The sequence below is a fragment of the Macaca thibetana genome, chromosome 18 (assembly GCF_024542745.1).
Source record: "Macaca thibetana thibetana isolate TM-01 chromosome 18, ASM2454274v1, whole genome shotgun sequence".
In the NCBI taxonomy this organism is placed as follows: domain Eukaryota; kingdom Metazoa; phylum Chordata; class Mammalia; order Primates; family Cercopithecidae; genus Macaca; species Macaca thibetana.
In genome coordinates, this window is record NC_065595.1 from 6,870,078 (window position 1) to 6,888,214 (window position 18,137).

Consider the following 18,137-nt stretch of genomic DNA (forward strand, 5'->3'; position numbering starts at 1 on the left):
CAGATTCTAGATGACTTTCAAGTCATCTTTTCATCCAGTTTTAACCTTTTCTTGGTAATAAAAGTGTATGTGTGTTCACATGCACACACACGCACACTCACACACATATATTAATATTAATTGCCACAAAGCTTTTGATTGATCTCCTCCTTGTTTTATAATTGGCTTGGCCACAATTGATTGACTATTTTTATTACAAAGGTTTGTACAAATCTCTCCAGGGGAAGCATATCAGAAAGTCAGGAAAGTGAAAAACATCTGGACATGCTCTGGGTAATAGACTATGCAGTATACACAGAGGACATTTAAAAGAAAGCTCTTTATATCATCTAAAATATATTGTAACATTTTAACTAATTATTTTTTTAAGATTTACATATTTTAATTGAACTAACAGTCCTTTTGGTGCAGGTGAATCAATGTTTTACATTTTACTCATGCAATATTATATAGTTTTTAGATGACGGCTGATAAGCAAGAGCTTGAGCATGAAAACCCGTCTGTTGTGATCAGTTGATGATGAGATGATTTGGGAAGGCCTCCTGTTTAAGACTCTACACAAATGGACCAAAGAACAGCCGTTAGACTTAACTGTCCTGGTTTGCAGATTCCAAAGCCCCCGTGTGAAGAAAAAACTCCATTTACTTTTCCAGTTTGGGTTTGTGTGAGTTTTTTCACAGCTGCTTAAATCTCTGGAAGCCTCACTGGCAAATGCGCACTTAATCATTGAGTCAAATAATTAGTCTGAGCGTTAAAATAAATGATTCGGTTCTTTTAAAAAAAATTGAAAACATAAATAAATAAACCCAAATAATCAGGCTCTATTCTTCCTGAATGCCTGGTGTGCTGAATGATCCATTCTCTACTGTATAATAAGATGTGTGGGAGAGAGAAAAACAGCAAGCATGAACAATGCAAACCTTAAAACAAAAAAAAATCCAGTGCCTGATGGTAATAGAAATAACAATCATCTAACAACATTAAACTGCTTACCACACCCTTTTAGTAGTAGTTTCAAGAACCAAAACAAGTTATAAAATGTAGACTGAATAGAAGCAAATCCAAGACATGGTATTATGAATTATGTAGGTGCATCTGGGGTGCTGTGCCCACCTGTCAGCTGTTGTTTCTGTACGTTTTATGTATGCATTTCTTAAAAGATTTGCAGAAAGAGTGCAGTACGATTTTATCTGCGTATGTTCTCATTAAGGACAGACATTTGAAATTTTAGTTAGCCTAAATCATATTTGCAAATCTGAATAATCAAATAAATGTATGGCCTTGTGAAAAGTTTACAATATTAGGGTGATTTAGGACTTAAAGACTTAATGGGTTCGACAGTAGAATACGTTCTTCATGTAGAAACATTAAGTGCTTATATAGTGATATTATAAAACTAGCATCAACATGGAGGAAAGTTGTAAAGAATATCAAATTCTCTATATGCACTTATGTATTTAACCACTGACGCAAGTTCTATCCAGCTGTTTGCTGGCACTCCAAATATGTCCACATCCCAATCTCTGGAATCTGGAATACATTAGCTTATATGGCAACAAGGACATTCCAGAAGTGATGAATTATCTTGAGATGAGGGGTTATCCTGGATTGTAGGTGTGAACCTGGTATAATCATAAGGGTCTTTATGAACGGGAGGCAGTGAGGTTAAGAGTCAGCAATGGATATGTAATGATGTGGTGCTGACTTTGAAAATGGAGGACGGCACCATGAGGTGAGGAAGGCAGGTGGCCTCTAGAAGCCGGCAAAGTGAAGGAATCAGATGCTTCCCTAGAGCCTCCAGAATGACCCAGCCAGTTTGACACCTTGGCTTTAGCCCAGTGAGGTTGATTTGGGACTTCTGATCTCCAGAAATCTAAATTAAGCTGTTTTACACCTCTAAATTTTGGTAGTTGGTTGCAGCAGCAGTAGGAAATTAATAAAGTTACCATGATCGAGTCCCCACCACAACTATCATGACCCAGCTTCTCATACTTGGCCCCAAAAGGATGCTGATTATGTTGCTCTGTGATTTTATATCAAGGAAGATACAACTGGACTCATTATGAACTTTTGCATTCAGGGATTATTAGCAAAGGCTGTCAAACACTATAGCAGATATTGTCTTTGCAAAAAAAAAAAAGATGAATTTTCAGTTTCCATAATGAGACTATTATATTGCTTATATTTATAAAACAATACTACTTTTTTTTTTTTTTTTTTTTTTTTTTTTGTGAGACGGAGTCTCGCTCTGTTACCCAGGCTGAAATGCAGTGGCTCGATCTCCCCTCACTACAAGCTCCGCCTCCCGGGTTCACGCCATTCTCCTGCCTCAGCATCCCGAGAAGCTGGGACTACAGGGACCCGCCACTAAGCATGGCTAATTTTTTTGTATTTTTAGTAGAGACGGGGTTTCACCATGTTAGCCAGGATGGTCTCCATCTCCTGACCTTGTGATCCGTCCACCTCGGCCTCCAAAAGTGCTGGGATTACAGGCGCGAGCCACCGCACCTGGCCAAAACAATACCATTTTTGAACCTAAAATTCTTTGCTCTCTTTGATTATCACGGTGGGACTCTTAAGGGTGCTGTGTGCTACCCCCAAATCCAGGCCATCTCTGGAAAAGGGGGAGGATAAGGGACCAAAGAATTCCAAGATATTGTGGACATTTGAGTGTACAAAGAACAACTGTTTCTCCTTTGTTGTACCTTAAGATCAAGAAGCAACCAACAACTCATTCATTCATGGAAATGAGCGACAAAGCATGTCATATCACAAACCTTTATGTGATAATTAATGTTACTATGAGTGTCCATGTTCTGCAGTGCTGACAAGTATACCAACATTTTAAAATAAACTAATGACAGTTATGATAAAAAGTTATTTAAGACATTTCAGAGACTAGTAAACGTGATTCTAAGTAATACTCAAATCATATTTTTGATGACAAGAACTATCAAATTATTATGTGATATTATGAAAATGCCAGGGAGAGAAATGTTGTTTTATACATCTCTTGTCTTTCCAGATTTAAAAAGGTACAAAAGATAATGACATCTGCAATAGACTCTGCATTCCTTCCCCCTTCTAAGATAAAATGTTCTTTCTGTTTTAAACACACTTCCTGTGTGAAAGATTGGTTCGTGTGCATGATAGCAGAGTTTTTCACCGTTCACGCATGAGAAGAATGTACAAAGAAAGACAAAGCGTCAAAATGTTCTTCCTAAAAATAGTGCCAGAAAGGGAACTGATTCTTTCTTAGATTATATCCGTGATGTGTTTCTCCAGAATAAAAATATCAAACATATAACTCTATACATTCCAAATTACATGTATATAAATGGGGTAACAAGTCAAAGGTCTCATAGGCAGAGTTTCTAACAAGTTTGGAAAATTAACCCGAGATAAATTCCATGTTTGCTCAATTTAGTATAATAAACTGTTAGTGGTTATGTGAGTTTTTGAGGATGACTTTGAATATCAAAAAATACAGATACATGGCCGGGCATGGTGGTGCACACCTGTAATCGTAGCACTTTGGGAGGCCAAGGCAGGCGGATTATCTGAGGTCAGGCGTTCGAGACCAGCCTGGCCAATATGGTGAAACCCCGTCTCTACTAAAAATACAAAAATTAGTCGGGCTTGGTGGCACACGCCTGTAATCCCAGCTACTTGGGAGACTGAGGCAGGAGAATTGCTTGAGCCCAGGAGGCGGAGATTGCAGTGACCGGAGATTGTACCACTGCACTCCAGCCTGGATGACAGAGCAAGACTCTGTCTCAAAATAAATAATAAATAAAAAAATAAATATATGTATAAAGTTACACATATTTTTAAATATTAATATATAATATTCGAATGGGGAATGGCAGGGATTCAGATACATTTATGAAGTGAGGCATGGGGTATTTTGAAATTCCACGAACCATCCCTTTCCACAATGTGCTTTGCTGCTCTATTTCACCCAGAATGTGGCTGACCACACCTGCAATATCTTTTGCCTTGGAGAAGGTAGGATGCGGGACAAATTCTTGGTCTTTAAAGGTATTACGGCAAAAACATTTTTGCTGGGAGTAATATAGATTTGAAAGAAAGTTATTAATCCAATGTCAAAGCCATGTTTTCTTCAGACCGGGAAAGCTACTGAAAGTGCAGGGCAGGAGGAGGGCATAGAACACAGTGGCACCCTTAAGGGTGATGTATGCTACTGGTGAATCCAGGCCACTTCTGGAAAAGGGGAAGGATAAGGGACCACAGAATTCCCAGATATTGTGGAGATCTGAGTCTATAAAGGATAACTGTTCTCCTGTGTCAGGTACAGCCTGGGAAATTTCAATGGTTTTGTTTGCCATTGAGGCAGAAGAAAAGGGCGTTTGGACAAACAGAAGTATCATAACCGGCAGCAGTCCAGCCACTCAGACAGACCCAACCCGGGAGTGTCAGGGCCATCTTTTCTCGCGAGTGGGCTGTGGCGTGGAGGCAGCACAGTGGGCCTAGAGGGGATCTCACAGCTGAGAAGAAGAGGGGGTGGATCTGCAGGCAAGGATGTGACGTGCTTATGCCTCCACGCAGCTGCAACAACAAACACACCTATGGTTTTAGTCTAGGAGAGAGGTGAAAAAGCAACTTTTCATCAAAGAACAGCCTGGCTAGTTTGACTTCATAATGTTTTTGTTTTTGAGACGGAGTCTGGCTCTGTCGCCCGGGCTGGAGTGAGCGGCGCCATCTCGGTTCACTGCAAGCTCCGCCTCCCGGGTTCCCGCCATTCTCCTGCCTCAGCCTCCCGAGTAGCTGGGACTACAGGCGCCCGCCATTAAGCGTGGCTAATTTTTTTGTATTTTTAATAGAGATTGGGTTTCACCGTGTTAGCTAGGATGGTCTCGATCTCCTGACATTGTGATCCGCCCGCCTCGGCCTCCCAGAGTGCTGGGGTTACAGGCGTAAGCCACAGTGCCCGGCCCGTGATTTTTTTTTGTTTTTGTTTTTTTTTAATTGTAAAACTCTTAAAATACGGCTAATCGTGCATATTTTTAAAAGGACATCTTCAACTGTTTTAAAATTACAGAATTCCTTGTGAATTACAATGGGCAGAACGTTATGTCGTAAAGAAATAGAATTTCCTCAGGCTCCACAGACATCAGTGCCACAATGGGAAGCTTTATAGACAAAGATGGACTAAGGAAGTTGGGTAAGTTCCTAGAATAAACTAAAGAAAGACTTCTCATCTCAAAATCAAACTTATGAAGGCAAAGAAAATATAGAGCTGTTTAGCCCAGATAAGAAATAGAAGTACACTTTTAACAGTTATTAGTAAATACCATTTCTTATTTGCACATAATGGTTTTAATACTATTGAGAGTATTTGAGAAAATTTAAAAAACTAGTTTAAGACAGGCTAAAGACTTTACAGAAAATGCATTTTATTAAACATTAGAGAAGAATTTAAAAGTGCTTTTTGGTGGGGTGCTGCGGCTCACACCTGTAATCCCAGCACTTTGGGAGGCCGAGGTGGGTGCATCACCTGAGGTCAGGAGTTCGAGACCAGCCTGGTCAACATGGTGAAACCCCCGTCTCTACTAAAAATACAAAAATTTCCCGGGTGTGAGGGTGCACACCCGTAATTCCAACTACTCGGGAGACTGAGGCAGGAAAATCATTTGAACACAGGAGGCGGAGGTTGCAGTGAGCCGAGATTGTACCACTGCACTCCAGCCTGGGTGACAAAGCAAGACTCTGTCTTAAAAAAATATATATATATATATATATATATTTAAAATATATATGTGTAAATATATATTTAAAATATATATGTATAAATATATACATATATATTTTGGGGGACATCTTTAGAAACATTAAATTTATACATGGGATGATTAAAAGCATTTTATGTATTACTGGATCAGCTAGAAAGATAATACTTTTCTTATTTTTACCAAAGCATTTTCACACAAACGAAAATTTCCAGTCGCTCATCAGTTATAGAAATAAAAAATTATATATATGCATATATATGTTTGTACAAATATACAACATATATATACACATAGTAATATGTATCTGTATATTTTTATATGTGTGTTTGTGTGTATGTGCATGTATAAAATACCACATTATAACTGTTTTCAGACACTTAGAAATTGTTTTTATAAAGAAATGAACCCACTCAGATATTGAAAATTTATCCAATCTCCGTCAACATAATTATCTTATTTTAATTAAAACCTAAGGCTGAGTTTACTCAAGGAAATGATCCAGTTCTGTGATTCTCCCTCAGACCCAGCAGCCAGAACACCAAACTTGACACTTATAGAAAAATGAAAATGTTTGCTCTAATTTTTTTTTTGAGACAGTGTCTCATTCTGTTGCCCAAGCTGAGTGCAGTGGTGCAATCACAGCTCACTCCAGCCTCAACCTCCCAGGCTCAAGTAATTCTCCTTCCTCAGCCTCCTGAGTAGCCTGGACTACAGATGCGCACCACTACACTCAGCTAATTTTTTATTTTTTGTAGAGACAGGGATCTCGCTCTGTTGCCCAGTCTGGTGCTGAACTCCTGGACTCAATCAATCTTCCCGCCTCAGCCTCCCAAAATCCTGGGATTACAGGTGCGGACCGCCATGTCCAGCCCTAGCTCGAACTTTCAGTGTTTACGTTTCCAGAGAGGCGTCATAATGGAGAGAGGATTTTGTTTCTCCGAAAGTCTTTCACAGTTGCCCAAGTAAGTAAAACAGTGGCTTCTGAGAGAGAGAAAATGCATAAATAAATAAATATATAAATAAATAAATAAACCTGAAGGCTACACATTGGAAAGTTGTAGAAAAAGAGCATGGACTCAATTTAGGGCATGGGGTGGGTCTATTCAGTAGATTAACCACGCCTTTCCTGAGATGAGTGAAGCTACCCTGTCCTTAAATGTCGTCAATATTCTAATGACTTTGAAATGTGTCATTCAGCAACAATTGCTTCATGGAAATCTGGATGAGTGCATCCAACTGAAAACTCAAATTCTTCACCTGGATGTCAAACAGTCATTTTAAAAATTGACATGTCAGAAACTCACTCTTCTCCTGCCATGCCTATGACCACTCTGTGTTTTGCAGTATCCCTCCTATCCCCAATTTGTTGCTGTTTTTGAAATGCCATCAATTATTTCTTTAAAATGTACATGGAAGTTTGCAACTTCTCACTGCCTGTACAACTATTACCTTCTTTTAGGTCAGTGGTTCTCAAATTTTTGGCCCTGTGACCTCCTTCCCTTTATAGGGTTAAACATCGTAGTATCAGCAGGCCTGCAGAGCTTTACATCTATTGATATTTACCAGTTCTGGAATTAAAACCGAAAAACTTAAAAAATATGTAGATAAAATATGTATTTTAAATTCATTTACATAGCAATAAATTCTATGCATGTTAATATACACTGTTTCATAAACAACTGTAAGTTATCCTTTTTTAAAGTAACATTGTTTTACATTTTTGAAATTTTCTTTAATGACTAGCTTATAAAAGACACTGGATTCCCACATTTGCTTCTGCATTGAACATTTTTGCAGTTTATTATTTTGGTTGAAATATGCAGAGAAAATCTGGCCTTACACAGAAAGGTAGTTGAAAAAGGAAAGAGTATTTAATGAGCTTTTTCAGATAAATATGGATTATTTTTATTTGCTACTATACTAAAACTGTCAAGTGGCAGTTTCTTAAAAGAGTATTTGCAATGTGAAATGCATAATTATGTCAAAGAACTTGTTTATCTGTTACGCTAAAATCCATTGATACATCTGAAATTTTGAAAATCTTTTACCCACACAAAGCATTATAACCATACAAATGGGTCATTTGGGAAAATGTTGGTCTACTGAATCATGCAGATCTTTCAAGAGTTGCCAACTCTAATCACATAATATAAAATACATGTGCTTATTAATATTGTCACAAATCTTACGTGAAAGTTCTTTTAAGTAATGGAAGCTATTTATTTCACTATGGCAAAAATAAGTTTTTCAAAATTGTATTTCTTTAAAGTCATATATATAGAGATATATGTATATATGTCATACGCATGCATTATGCATGCATTACAAATATTTTAGAGACTTTTTCATTTTTTCAGATATATCTGACAAACACGTAAGTCTGAATAACTATTGTTTTTCTATCAATGCTTTTCTGATTGAAAATAGTATCGAGTGAAAAAAGCAACTATTTAGACTTGAAACTCAGCCACAGATGTACTTTTTCTGAGGACAACCACTGGGTTTCAGTATGTAGCAGAGGGATTTATATACTCCCAGATTCATTACACAGAATATTAAATAGATGTGTACTCAGGAGTCAGGATTAATAACATTAAATATGTCTTACTGCTTAGTAAAGTTCATTACTAAGTAAAACTGACATTACTTTTAACTGGGAACTTGTGGCAGTGAAGAGTTTCATGACTACTTGTGCAATTTGTTTCTACTGCCTTGATTCATGCGAAAACCCCAGGAATATCACCCACCATCGGTTTTGCACCATTAGTGCAAATGTCAACAACGTCGTTTCAAAATAAAAAAGGAAAAACCAAAAGGAACTAGGTGGGCTATAGAGGAATGGAAAATTACAGAAGAGGGATGAGTGGAGAATCACTGAAAATGGTTTGACAATGTAGGCTGGGACAATGTATATTTTTGCCGTTTGGCAATGTTGCATTTTCTTAAGACTTAGTACAAGGGCTCAGGGACTGGGGGTCAGCTTTGGGACATGCGCCAGTGCAGGTGGAGGTCAGGCTAAAGTTTGATCACAGTGTTTTTGCAAGTCCTTTGTGTCTTGTGGCAGTTTAGCATTCAAAGTTGCTCCAAGATCAACCATGCAACTCAAAAAAGGTTTGTTTTTTATCATTTTCAATATTTCTGCACTAATTATGATTGTCGCCGGGAATTCATGACTGTTTTTGACGATTTGTTGGGGGGGATACCAGATGAATACGAGCAAAAGAAAGTTCTATCCATATCTGTAGATCCATCCATTTGAATGTTAAATGTGTTATTCTGCAAACAAAATATTAATTTATCTTGCATGCTTCCAGCTAAACCTATCATTTGGTGAGTTGCTGTATCAGTGAAAATGTCACTGCCTTGATTTATTTTACTGACATTTCTTTCAACAAGGATTCAGGAATGTCAATTGTACAAGATTTTGATGCTCGTCAAGCTGTACTTTCACAACCAATGGAATATGACAGTGTTCCCAGCAAGAGGCATCAGTGTTCTTTTCATCTGTGCATTGGAAAAATGTACCAGATAATCTTTGGCTTTTAAAGAGCTGATCACATCTATGATAATTATTCAATCCATTTTTACCATTCTAAATTATTGGTTTCAAAATGATCCTGCCATAACAAGCACCATGGTGTTATTTTTCCTGTTGCTAAAATGATAAGTTGTTAATATATATAAAGTCAATGGAGTTATGACATTTTGCATTATTTAATTCTTATTTGTAGTTTTACCCAGTTGCTTTGGAGGAGATTTCCTATTCTATGGGTGAGATAATTTTCTGATATGTTAGGTTCATTTGTGTTTTCACCATCTTAAGAAATAGATAGTGAGCTAGGATTGAATAAATCAGTTTCCTGTTTTCCATTTTTAAAATTTAAAAATAGATACATTCCTTTAGTTTAAAAGTATTAAATTTTAAAATAAAGTGTTAGGTAAAATTCAAAAATTTTGAAAAGTTATAAAATGTTTAAATAAAATAGTAGAGTGTAATTCTTGATTTCTTGTATGGCAGCAAATAAATTTTGGGGATTTCTAACTAATGATTTATTGAATAATAATGTCATCACAAAGATTATTACAGGTGTAACCAAAGATAGCTGAAAACAACACAGTTGAAATGCTCAAAAATAGGATGAATAATCTCTTAAAACACACATATGATAACCTACATCTATTTAGAAAATTCTAGAAAACATCAGAATAGATGAGCAAACATTGCATTAGCCATCAGATCAGTTAAACTATCAGGTCACGTTGAATTTAGAAAATTCCATGATACATTTATGTATAAGAGTTAGAAAGTGAAAAGCTTAGAACTGAAAAGTGTTCTGATCTCACAGACTCCTGAGTGGACCCGAGACCCTGAGTGTCTCCCTAGGAGCACACATGGAGAACTGTAACTTTGGATTAATGCCATTTGCCAGTGAGACCACCATAACAGTTTCTTAATAATTCCCGTGGTTCCACCCTTGAGACTCTAAGGTTGATCATCCACACAGAAGATTCTTCAGTGTTCCATTAGATGGAGCGAGTCAAAAAGAAAAAACATGAGATGTGAAGCGGTTGAAACCTGTCTTCCCTCACAAGTGGGAATGAGGTACACAGCAGCAGCCTCTCACACACCTGGCGGGTGGGAGAAAGCACTCCCCGGATCTCCAATGACAGGAAGCAGAGGTGACCAAGCGTCCCAATTGTTGTACTTGGATTTACACCATGAATTTCGTAGTGAGCCTGTGGTCCTCATACACTGCCCCCAGATGGTGATGGAGTGTGACCATGTTACCAGAGAGACCCTCAACGGCAGCCTGGGGCGTCAGTCATCCATTCGCTGACTTTGGCTCCAGGACGCCCCACGGCTTCTCTGACTGCACCGGATTGGACTCCACAAGATCTCACCCACCTCCTCCACATTGCTGCAGACTTACTGCAGTCAGAGACCCCCCACAGCCTTCTCTTTTTTGCTTCTCTCCCTATTTTCTCACAGTTATTCTCCCAAGTACTAATGTTTCCCATTTAATACCATGTGGGCATTTTTTTTCTTAGAGAACCAGAGTCACATCGTGTGGCCCAGCAATCCCACTTTTAGGTATGTACTCCAGAGAAAACCAAAAACCAAAACACAAACACAATCACACATCCACACAGAAACTCCTACACGAATGTTCGTAAAACCATGTTTCATAATAGAAACAGAAAACAGAAAACAATTAAGTGACCATCAACTGGTGAATTATAAACAGATTGCTATGTTTCCATCATATAGAATACTAATTAGTAATGAGTTGGAAAAATTAATATATGCAAACACAAGTAAATGAAGTCAAAAACAAAGGACTCTATGCTATATGATTCTATTTTCATGAAATTCTGAAAGAAAAAAAAAAAAAAACCTGTATACAATATTGACTGAGAGACCAGGGATGGTCTAGGGCCAGAGGTCAGAGGAGGGAATTAAGTATTGCAAAGAGGAATTAGGAGACTTTTTTTCTTTTTGACATCTAAACCTTGCTTTTATTTTAGATTGACTGAAACCCCATGTACCTTTTTAGTGTCATAGAACTGTTGATTGGTGATGAGTTTATGACTATCTACAATTATCTGAATTTATCAAACTACATTAAAAATGCAAAAATTGTATTGTATGTAAATTATAATGCAGGGCAATCTAAAAGAATATAATGTATATAAATATAAACATGATATAACAATATAAATATAATATAAAATTTACATTTATGTTATATATTTTTATTTTAAGATAATGTATATAAATATAAACATATAAAACTATAATTAAAACAAACATTTCATAAAAGCATAGGCTGGCCGAGTGAGGTGGCTGATGCCTGTAATCTAGTGCCCTGGGAGTCTGAGGCGGGAGGATCCCTTGAGGCCAGGAGTTCGAGACCAGCGTGGTCAACATAGTAAGATCCTGTTTCTACAAAAACATTTTTTCAAAAGAGCTGTGCATAGTGCCAAGTGCCTGTGATCTTAGTAATTTGGGACGCTGAGACAGAAGGATTGCTTTTAGCCCAGGAATTTGAGGCTACAGTAAACCATGCTAGCACCACTGCACTAAAGACTAGGTGACAGAGAAAGACTGTCTCAAACAAACAAACAAAAAGAAGTATAGGCAGCTGTGTTTTACTTTTTATTGAAAAGCTGATGCTTTGCACAAAGGTGCTAAATCAATGGTACTAAACTGGTATGAACAGATCAAATTGTATTTTCATCTTACATGAATTAAGGCTAATATATATAATACCGTTTATACAGGATTGAAATAAGCTTGTATTACATGCATGTGTAAATGGGTGTCTCGAACTTCTTTGACTTCTAAATTAGCTTTATTTTTACTGTTCTTGTTATCAGAGATATTAAAATGTTCTATACTCCATTTCACCTACGACATGTGGCATAACGGAAAGATGAAGTAATTTAATAAAATGAAACTATTGATTATGGCACAAAGGGACCCCAGAGTGGTTATTAGAGGGAGATACTCACAGCCTATTCAGACAAGGAAGAACAGGAAGCCTGAATATCAATGAGCTGGGAACTAATTGATGATGTGAACAGTCTGACTAATTTATAATGAGTTTTCAGTGTTCACACCTGTCAGAACCGGTTCTTGTGTTAACAATGCTACTATGTTTGGAAACCCTGGATTATCTTTCTTATACTGACTTTCACCCACTGTCAGCTCTTTCTGGGGATACCAAGAGTCAAATCATGGTTCTCAAAGTGAAAAAGTTTTACTTATTCTTCCGTTCTCTCTATTTTTTGCCCATGAACTATTTATGTGATACAACAATGAGTGAATGATTTGTGCTTCCATCATTGGACTTCAGGTTATTTGAATTTTGAAGCTTAAAGGCCACTCTCATTTTTTATTTAACATTTCTCTGAAATCTGAAAGTACACATTGAAACATTCCCTTAATCATTTAAAAAAATACAAGATGCAATTAATTTCCTTATATAGGGCTAAGAGCTTCCCAGAAAAGAACAGAAAATGTAACAACAGGAGAAATGTTATCCAGAACATGTAATTACTTTCTTTAAAGTATTTGTAAATAGTCTGTTATATTTTAAGTAGGCAGTTAGCGAAGAATCAAGATATTTTTGGTGGCTGATAATTTTTAGGTTGATTTTCTTATTGCATGCCCCAGTTCAGGATCTCCATATAAATACTTACTGAAAAGTGATTCAGTTTTTTCAATATTATTATAGTATACTAATATAGCTATGTATAAGTACAGAATTGTATAAAGATTTACTTTTCCTCATTTATGTACTGATTTCATCTCATTCAAGGTATTGCTTCTTTAAAAAGACTGCCAAACATTGGTGAAATGGAAAATCATTGTGATTTTATCACTCAATAGTTGAAAATGTTTTTAAAATGAGGTATATTGTTTTTGCATCAGAGATTATTGAGATTTTTTTTCCCAACCCCTTAAAAAATTTTTAAAACCATAACAAATCCTGTCTGTTAAACTAAATCTGTTAGTGATTAATTTCTTGGAACCATGTTATCCAGCTTACTTTGCCCATTTCTTCTTTCTATTTTTTTGTTTGTTTGTTTGTTTGTTTTGCTTTTTGAGATGGAATCTCTCTCTGTCACCCAGGTTGGAATGCCGTGGCGCGATCTTGGCTCACTGCACCCTCCGCCTCTCCGGTTCAAGCAACTCTCCTACCTCAACCTCCCAAGTAGCTAGGACTAGAGGCACCCCCAACTACCCCTGGCTAATTTTTTGTATTTTAGTAGAGACAGCGATTCACCGTGTTGCCCAGGCTGGTCTCAAACTCATGAGCTCAGGCAGTCCACCCACTTCTGCCTCCCAAAGTGCTAGGATTACAGGCATGAGTCACTGCGCCAGGCCTATTTTGCCCATTTCTTAGCATTTAGTTTTAGAGGACATAATTCAGCAAAAGTAGCATGAATGAATATAGACAAAAATATAATAATGTTTTGGTATTGTGTGTGCCCATGTTTATATTCATGATACTATGTCATGATTCCTGGAACAACTTGAGTCCCCTATAAAAATTTTATAAGTGAATGAATATATGCTAGCCCCAGGAACTTATTTGGAATCTGAACAATTAACATTCGTTGTCTTCACAAAACTCAGAAATTCTCTAACCTCTACTACCACCCTGCCCTAAGTTGACAGACTGAATTCAATGTTTTCAAAACTTAACATTATATTATGTTAAGCTCTTAACATCGCTGTTGACATTATTCACCCTGTGTATTTCACATAAGCAGATAATTTTATAAAATTAGATTTTAGTACTATAAGATTAGTAGTACAATTTAGCAGTTCTAATAAACTATATATAAATGTATAATAATTATATATATATATTTAAGAGGACAAATTTAAACAAGACTTAAACAAGACTTTGCTTTCCAGAAATATGTAATCTATAAAAAGCTCCAGGATTACTATTGCCAGAAAGGACTCTGGAAAGAAGAAATGACTTCTATAAACGAGAATGTAAAGAAAAACAACTTATTCTGGTTCTTAGGGAACCTTGTAAATAGGATAAGATAGAAAGTGTACATTTGCCTGAGTTATACTGAAATAATGTTTTTAAATTGTTTCATTTTAATCATGTGATTTTTAATTTACTAATAGTACAGTCATTTATAGATCTAATATACTATATATATTATATAATACTATATATTATATATGTAATATATAATATATATATATAGAGAGAGAGAGTTCTGGAGTCTCTCTGAAAACTCAATATAATACAAAAAAATACATAATTGACTAATACATGGAGAAAGTATATCAATATTTTTACTACAAGTTAATATTGCAAATAGGCATGTAACAATTGATGACCAAACTCATGTTTGCTATAATAACCCTTAAGTTGACAGAATATTTTCTGTAGTTAATTCTTGAAGTGTCCCCTTACCCCTGTTTAAATGTACGAAGTATCAGAAATTTTGCTTTGACTTTTGTTAGTGGCCTCAAGTGGAAATGATTAGGGCATTACTTGCACAGTTTTTCTTTTAAATAATTAACTTCAGTTCCAATGTCCTGCATGAATAATGTCGGACGTCACATCTCATTCTCAGGATTCCTAATGAATCACACTGTTTGCACTGAACATAATAAATTATAGGGTATGGCTTCTGGCCAACAAAAATTGCCTTTACTTATTTTAAGACACCATCATTAGTACATCCTTCTTGATGGTATTTATACACCACCCACTACTGAGTCCTTAATAACAGCACTTTTCTTTTTCTGTTTTTGGAATGAGACAAAAAAAAAAAATATGTGGTTTACAAAGAATGTTCTTCGGTCATGAGGCATTTACCTCTTCTTTCTCTTGTGCGTATTTTGTTATCTCTGCACAACACACATTGTTTTCATTTCTTTCTCAGTTATTATTTGTGAGGTTCCATTGTATAGCTGGCTGCTCAAAACGTAAGAAAGATGGTATTTTGCCTAAGAATTTGAGTCCGAGTGTGAGGAAAGTATTTTTCATATCACTGCCAGCTTTCATGTGGGAACAGGTCAAAATAACTGTGTGTCCTGTTTTCTTGGAGAGATCAAGGGCAGTGTACCCCTCTCCCCACCCCTGCACAGACATCTAGGCTCATCCACAGTAGATTATGTCAATGTTTTTTCTTCTTCCCCCAAAGGCCCAATGAAGGCTAGCTTGTAACACCCAAAGCTAAATTAAACAACACAATAAAGACTCTGATTATATATCCCCTTACATAAACTCTCACACTTGACACTTGCACAAACAAGTGTACTGTAGCCCTTCATATTTTTCCCTTGATAAAAGAACTTCATAATTTCTAATAGGATACAGCAGATATCCACAAAAATATGTTACTTGGATGATGGAAATTTGGAGCCCTTGGCACTTCTGCACATGTCCACAATTTCTTGATATAGATGGCTTTAACCGGAGCGACATTAACTTGTTTTCCCAACTGCCTTCATCACTTGTCCCCTTCCCCACCCCTCCACTCCCTTTCTCTCTTCTGTGGTTGACTTGTGTCTGTTTGGGTATTTGACATTTTGGCCTTTCCATTAGTCCTTTATGCATGAATTCCTGCCTATTGAAGTGTTATTTATCTTGCCTTGTGGCATTATTCTGACTTCTGTGGTTAGCTTTATAGATATTGTAAAAAAAAATATTTTATATTTCTGTAGCTATGTTAGGTGCTTTCTCATTCTTTTACTATGTATTATACCATTAAATATTGAGTTTTCTGTTTCATAGTGGTTTGGATACAAGTTTAAAAAACTGAAGGTAGGTTTGGAGGGCAGACTATAGTTTGGAGGGCAGACTAGAATACTCACTGTGCTACTCACAAACATAGCACTTGGCTCTTTAACAGCTTTTCTTTCAAAACCTACCAAGGAGCTGTTTTCATAAACTGTCTGATTGATGTGAGTTGAGCTCGATTGGGTTTGTGCCTATAAAATAATATTGCTACGTTCACAGTTGCAGGTTTATAAATAATGTTGCCTTTGTTTGTAGCCTGGCTTCTAAATAATTAGGAGTGAATATAAGAATTTGATTCCTCAATCCAATTTTATTCATAGGGTTTTGTTGTGAGAATAATAGTTCTAATCTTTCATTTTAACATGAGATTTATTACTCTTAATCAATGACATAATTATCAAGGCAGTGACGCTGAAAGTCTCAGCAGGGATGAAACCCAGTCCTTGGTGTCTTCAGTCTGGAAGTGTTCTTGGCTAACACCCCTCCCACACTCATCTGCAATCTGTTGTGCAGCTGTTGAAAAGGAGCTCAAAAGATGGTGATGTGATGCTTGGCTGACACATAGATCTGTAGTTCTTGATCCTGATAATTGCAGCATCATCTTTCAGTCAGTTTTACTCTTTATGTCCAACTGTCACTCGAAATAATGCCTGATCTTGTCCCTCGTCACCTTGGTCAGAACAAAGGTGGGGTTTGTCTTATTTTTAAATTACCATTGTAGTCACAGCGATGCCCTCCTCTACTCAAACTGCAGCACAGTTACGTCCCACCATTTTCTGTGCGTTGGTCCATGGAGTCTAATCTGCCCCCTGGAGGCCCCAAGCCACTCCAGTACCCCTCTCAGGACATCAGGACCTCTTGGATTCTCTCTAGTACAGGCAGTGATGCCTCTTGACTTTCACTGCTGCTGCACGATGCTGGTGTGATATGAACAGCAGTCAGCTACTCCCTCTCCAAAATCTCACCAGAGAAAAACGGGAAGTTGTCAGTGGCCTTCAATTACTAATTTTGTCTAGTAGGGTTACTATTTCTTATTGGCCCATTTTGGCCCAAGACGCCTAGGTCGTAAATCCCACTTCAGAGGGTCAGATCACTTGGCTTCATCTGTGACTGTTCATCCTTTCTCTCCCTCAACAGAGAGACTGTGTGATCTCTTAACCCAGTTGGTTAGTAAGAGGCACAGGGGAGCAGCAGGGCCATGGCTTCCCTCCCCTGAGCCAGAGGATTCCAATGTCCACATGGAAAGGGAAAAGTTTGGAGAGTAAAGCAGATGGATTGAAAAAATGATGACATCCTCATGCACTCTTCCTCCCACCTCCGAGCTCCACTGGCACGTGCTGCATTAACAGGCAAGGGAAGAATGTGGAGTCACTTAGTGTCTGGACTTCAGCACAAGGGGAATATCTACAATCGCTTCTTGCCATTGTGAAGACTCATTGGTATGACAGGGAGCCAAGGACTTAAGAGAACACAAGTTACACTGTTTCAAGCAGTCAGCACATCCCTCTTCTTTTAATCTTATGGTGAAACATTTCCTCAATTTATTTATGAAAAATAACCAGGCAAATTTTACTAATTACAAAAGCAGAATAGATGCATCAAACACACACACACACACAGACACACACCTCTCCTACTAACCTATTTTAAATGAATAAAGCATATATTCCTTAACACGGGGAAAGTTTTTCATAAACTTAGGTATCTAAATTCTAAGGATGTAAACGAAATATGTAAATGTCTAATTTTAAGATTCATTCACTTTGTTACAGATATTTAATTAACATATTACATAAATGGCATATTAATTTAGATATATAGCATATGTCCACTCTTATGTAAAATAACTTTATTCAGCTATTCACACGTATCTATGGCATCAGAGTGAGTAATCTAACACATTTATTCCAAGAGTACATTTTCTTCTATTTCATCTAACTTGCTTCACTTGCAGTACTTTTCAATTTGTGACTGATGTTGTCACTGGATATTTTAACATCCGGACACAATACCCATTAGGAGAGTAGGTGTGTACACAATGTAACCACTTACCGTTCTGTCTTCTTAAACAATCTTTAACATTTTTCACGAGCTATGTCAT

At 37.0% G+C, this 18,137-nt stretch overlaps 1 long non-coding RNA gene across 1 annotated transcript in view; it reads left to right on the forward strand.

Moving 5' to 3' along the window:
• Positions 1-5,075: 5,075 nt before the first annotated feature.
• Positions 5,076-18,137, forward strand: part of LOC126941196 (uncharacterized) — a 31,677-nt gene continuing 18,615 nt past the window's right edge. The window contains exons 1-2 of the long non-coding RNA XR_007721134.1: positions 5,076-5,185; positions 6,509-6,715. This is a non-coding gene — a long non-coding RNA (uncharacterized LOC126941196). The remainder of the gene's footprint in view (positions 5,186-6,508; positions 6,716-18,137) is intronic.